At 44.6% G+C, this 5,000-nt stretch overlaps 1 protein-coding gene across 1 annotated transcript in view; it reads right to left on the reverse strand.

Moving 5' to 3' along the window:
* Positions 1-3,602: 3,602 nt before the first annotated feature.
* The window catches only part of mpzl3 (myelin protein zero-like 3), a 39,396-nt gene continuing 37,998 nt past the window's right edge, over positions 3,603-5,000 (reverse strand). The window contains exon 6 of the mRNA XM_063204960.1: positions 3,603-5,000. This exon is cut by the window's right edge and continues 794 nt beyond it. The gene's annotated coding sequence lies outside the window, so the exon portion shown is untranslated.

The following is a 5,000-nucleotide window of genomic DNA, read 5'->3' on the forward strand; positions in this document are numbered from 1 at the left end:
AAGGACATGTTTCATTTGTGTTTCTCTGTTTGGTGATATGTACGTATATATCCAGGTTCCGTAGCATGCTAGAAAGCCTATGAGCTCGGAAATTTGTTCTAATGCTTTCATTATTTTTTTCTTTATCTCACAGTTAATCTGATTTTTATCTCATTATTTCATTCTCTATCTATGCAAAAAAGGTAAGGAAATTAAATCAATACACCAATAATTACATATCAGAGAGAACAATGAGAAAGAATCTATGAGATAACCGGTACCGCAAGTTTCATTTTCATTTTCCTTTCTTGTTCTACTTTTGCACTGACAAGATCCATCTCAGGCCTTTGACTTAAACAGGTCAGATTCCCATCTCTCGCTCACACTCTCCCTCCTTCTCTCTCGCTCACACTCTCCCTTCTTCTCTCTCTATCGCTTCTTTAATCTCTCATGCTCCTCTTTCTCCTTCTGCTCGCTCTTCCTTCTGCTACTAGTTCATCCCATTCTCTCTCTCTCTTGCTCTCCTCCTCCTTCTCTCTCTATCACTTCTTTTTATCTCTCTTGCTCGTCTTTCTCCTTCTGCTCGCTCTTCCTTCTGCTACCAGTTCATCCCATTCACTCTCCCTCTCTCTCTCTCTCTCTCTGGTTTGTTCCAGGTGTACTGTGTGACTACAGCAGCAAGGTGATCCAGTGCACTGCGTCTCCCCTGCAGTAGTAGCAGCGAGTGCCTCTATGTAGGCCAGCCAACTGAATAGAGGCAAGGCAAACCCAACCAGATGCTGAGCCATGTGCGCTGGGTAGTGGGAGTGAGTGTTTTGGCTGTGTGTGTGTGTGTGTGTGTGTGTGTGTGTGTGTGTGTGTGTGTGTGTGTGTGTGTGTGTGTGTGTGTGTGTGTGTGTGTGTGTGTGTGTGTGTGTGTAGTATCAGTGTATAGGCTCTTTTCCACATAAGGCGTTTTTCCACATAGAAACCAGCTGTGCTGTGCAGTGTCAAGCTGAGTGGTGCTGTTAAATCAACCCGGTTTGTGTTTCCATTACAAACCATGTATGTGTATGGTTGGAGTTACGTTTTTGGCGTTGTCACGTCATGCATTACTTTACGTTAGGCTAGCTGACTTAACGTAAGGTCAACAGAATGATAGATATCTCACCTATCAAGTAGGCTATAAAATAGTTTCAGTGACATCATATTTGGACAGTGCAATGTTGATTTCTGCCTTCGATTTTCATATTGAAGTAATACAGTGTCAAACCAAAGAGCATTCCATGAGAGTTGGTCTGGTGGCCGGCATGATTCTTTTTTGATTCACCGGTGAAGACGAGCTGACACGGCTTCTAGGTAGTAGGCAGCGAAAGACCGCTCAGCTCGCTTCAGCCGGCTGGTTTTCGAGCTGATTCGAGATGTCATCGTCAATCGAAAAACAACAAGTGGCAGCCGAGTCGTGCTGTGTTGAACTGTAGCCTACCGGGTAGAAAACAGGACAGTGGAAATGACCCAAAATAGTACAACCCGGCCGTGCCGTGCCGTACCATGCCATGCCGTGTCTGAACCCACTCAGCACGGTTCAGCCGGCCGAAAAAGCGAGGGCTGGTTGTCGACCTGTGCCATAGCTGACAAATCAAAACAGGAAAAAATGGTGGCCAAGTCGTGCTGTGTCAACCTGTACCAGGTAGAAAACGGGCAGTGGAAAAGAGCCTTACGTGTGCTGAATCCAGGATGGTAGGCACTGTGCCTGATGCATGCGTTGTACTAGTGGGTGCTGAATCCAGGATGGTAGGCACTGTGCCTGATGCATGCGTTGTACTAGTGGGTGCTGTGTGTTAAGTTTCTGAGCGCTACGAGTGTGCTGCATGCTGAATCTTGGATGCTGTCTGTATTCTGTACACTTGATGCTGTGTGTAACGCTTGGCATTCAGAGCTGTGTACTCTGTATCCTGTACCCTGGATGCTGTATCTTCGATTGTGTGTGTGTGTGTGTGTGTGTGTGTGTGTGTGTGTGTGTGTGTGTGTGTGTGTGTGTGTGTGTGTGTGTGTGTGTGTATGTTGGATTATGTATGTGTGCTGAGTACTGGATATCATGCATGCTGTTCCTGTATGCTATGTGTACGAGGAGCTGAGCATTCTGTATCCTCCATCCTGGATGTTGTGCGTTTGCTGGATGCTGTGTGTGCGAATGTGAGGGCGCAAGTTTGCTGGATGGTTTGTGTATGCTGTGCATGATGCCTGGCTGTGTGTGTGTGCCTGTGTGCCTGTGTGTGTGTGTGTGTGTGTGTGTGTGTGTGTGTGTGTGTTAGTTGCGGAGGATGCTGGGATGGTGGGACATCGACCCTACCAAGGGACAGATTATGATTCCATTAGCCCTTGGGCCAGACAACAAGAAAGGCCCCCTCCAAGAATATATCTTGTAAATGAATCTTAGAAATTACATTTTCAATACAAATAAATTATATTCAGGGGACCTAGAGAAGGTGGGGTCTGTTTTAAAGGTGGCTGCCTTCAATATAGGCCTAAATTGCAGAGGGAAATCCTAGTTCTTGTACGTAGTATGGGCCTCGGAGGAATGTTATGGCACTTGGAGGAATTTGAAGTGCCCCCCCTCCAATGAAAAAGGTTCCCTACCCCTGATCTAGTGAAAAGAAAACAGCTGCCAAGAATTATTTGAATCTACGTGAATTATGTCCATTATGAACCACCACATGGGTGCCGGTTAAGAGGACGTCCCACACTAACATTTGTGGACATACTCAATAAGGAGGCAGGAGCCCAGAGTACCAGCGAACTGAAAAGATGTATGGAGAATCGGGATGACTCGAAGCAACGATGGAAGGCTCCTCTGAGGATGACCTAGAGAGATGTCACCAAGTGACTTCCTTTAGTGCAGTTGACACAACTCTGCCTTCCATGTCTCTGGCCCTCCCCACCCAGCACAGCTGCTCTCCCCCAGGCCTGGGTGTTCGACAAGCTCTGATGCTCTGCGCGCCAAGAGTCAGCTGCTGCACCACACGGTGCCCCGCCACCACAGCCATGCAAAATTGATGCTTTGCCTACAACTGGGGATGTTTTCATTTCAGTTTTCTCTTGCTCACTATCTCTCCCTTGCTTTCTCCCCATCTCTCTCTCACTTTCTCTCCCTTGCTTTCTCCCCATCTCTCTCGCCCTTTCTCTTTGGTTACCCCCCCCCCCTTCCCATCTCATCCACAGGGGTCTAGGCTGACAAGATGACAAATTAGCTACTTTGGTTTTAGATGCAGAAAAACATGAGTGTGTGTGTATGTGTGAGTGTATGGATGGAGGGGGGTTGGATAGATTGCAGAGTGGATATGCATGTGGTTTCAGAGAGAGCGAGAGAGAGAACAGGCTTCTGGTCTGTGTGTAATAGCATTTTGCTGAGCGCAACACAATGCCCAGCACAGGCGCATTTACACAGAATTACATTTCACACACATGGAGTCGGTTGCAAGAGAGCAGGCAGATCTGCATACAGCTATGTTCACACTGACAGGCCCCATTACTGCTTCAATGCACGTCAAGGAAAGTAGAGGCATATTATGTTGTGAACAAAATCATAGTCTTGTTAAAAGGAATGAGAGACCACATAAAAAATGGATTACAAGCTTGATATCTGATTTCTTTTTTTATTTCCCATGTTGGAATTGTTTCGTTGTACAATAAAACACAGCAATGCTTTATGCCTTTTTTTCAAACATTCTCTCAGCTACACAGCATAGGGAATACTAATATTAACAGGATGTTCTCACATAAGATTGTGTGTAATGTTTACTAAACTAAAGCAGAACAAGTATGGAAGAATATTTGTTTAGGTCTGTGAAAGAGGACCTAAGGCAATAATGTTACAATCTTAGAAGTTTATTTATTGTAAAGCAATCCAAGTGCTATACTACGTACACAAAAAAGGAACAACATAAATATCACAATATCTCTTTAAATAAAAAGGGCGTTAAAGTACTTCATATAGAAAACACTAAATCCAACAAGCTAAAAAAAACAGACATGCAAAAGTAGAAGACTTATCTGACCCTTTGAGGGTTTTAGGGGGATTTGATCAAACGCTAGTGGTAAACATAATGCTTGAAAGTGATTAGCAGTTTGACTTACGTAATTCTCATCATTTTTGTTATATTCAAAATCAAAGTTCATGGGTAATTTCAGTATCAAAAGTAACACATTTTATAAAACATAAAATATCTACTGGATTATAATTCATAATTCAGGCACATTTTGGTTTCGTTCTGTATGTGTGTGTGTGTGTGTGTGTGTGTGTGTGTGTGTGTGTGTGTGTGTGTGTGTGTGTGTGTGTGTGTGTGTGTGTAGGCCCACTGACAGAGGGGGACAAAGAGGTATGTTGTCCCGGGCCCAGGGACATAGGGGGCCCAGAACCATTACATTGTATGTACTGGGTAGGGAGCCCTTTCAGTTGACTTTTTCCCGGGCCCAGTGAAAGCTGTCAGCGGCCCTGTGTGTGTGTGTGTGTGTGTGTGTGTGTGTGTGTGTGTGTGTGTGTGTGTGTGTGTGTGTGTGTGTGTGTGTGTGTGTGTGTGTGTGTGTGTGTGTGTGTGTGTGCGCGTGTGTGTCTCTGCGTTTTAATGAGACTAGCTGACACCAAGCTCATCATCGTGTTGCCAGCACTAGAGTTCATTAAAACATGGCTCAAAGAATGCTTTGAGCGCTTTCAGAGGTGAAAGCCACCGACTAGCTACTGACATAAATGGGACACACGCACGAAAAAAACTGATTTAGATTTATGAAACACAGGTCAAGCAAACACAGTCACACGGGGCCTCACGACGGCTAATTATTTACATGTTGTTGCTATCTAGCCAGCATATCTAATTAAGACCATTATCTCCCTTTATGACTCATTAGTCTTACTCATCCTATCCACCAACCACAGACAAACAGACAGACAGACAGATATTTTGTTGAACCCAAAACATTATTGTGCATATGTACAATGTGTGTGTTTGTGTTTATTGAAGTGTGTTTGGGAAAGAGAAAGAGAG

Source organism: Engraulis encrasicolus, chromosome 8 (assembly GCF_034702125.1).
Source record: "Engraulis encrasicolus isolate BLACKSEA-1 chromosome 8, IST_EnEncr_1.0, whole genome shotgun sequence".
NCBI classification, from domain to species: Eukaryota; Metazoa; Chordata; class Actinopteri; order Clupeiformes; family Engraulidae; genus Engraulis; species Engraulis encrasicolus.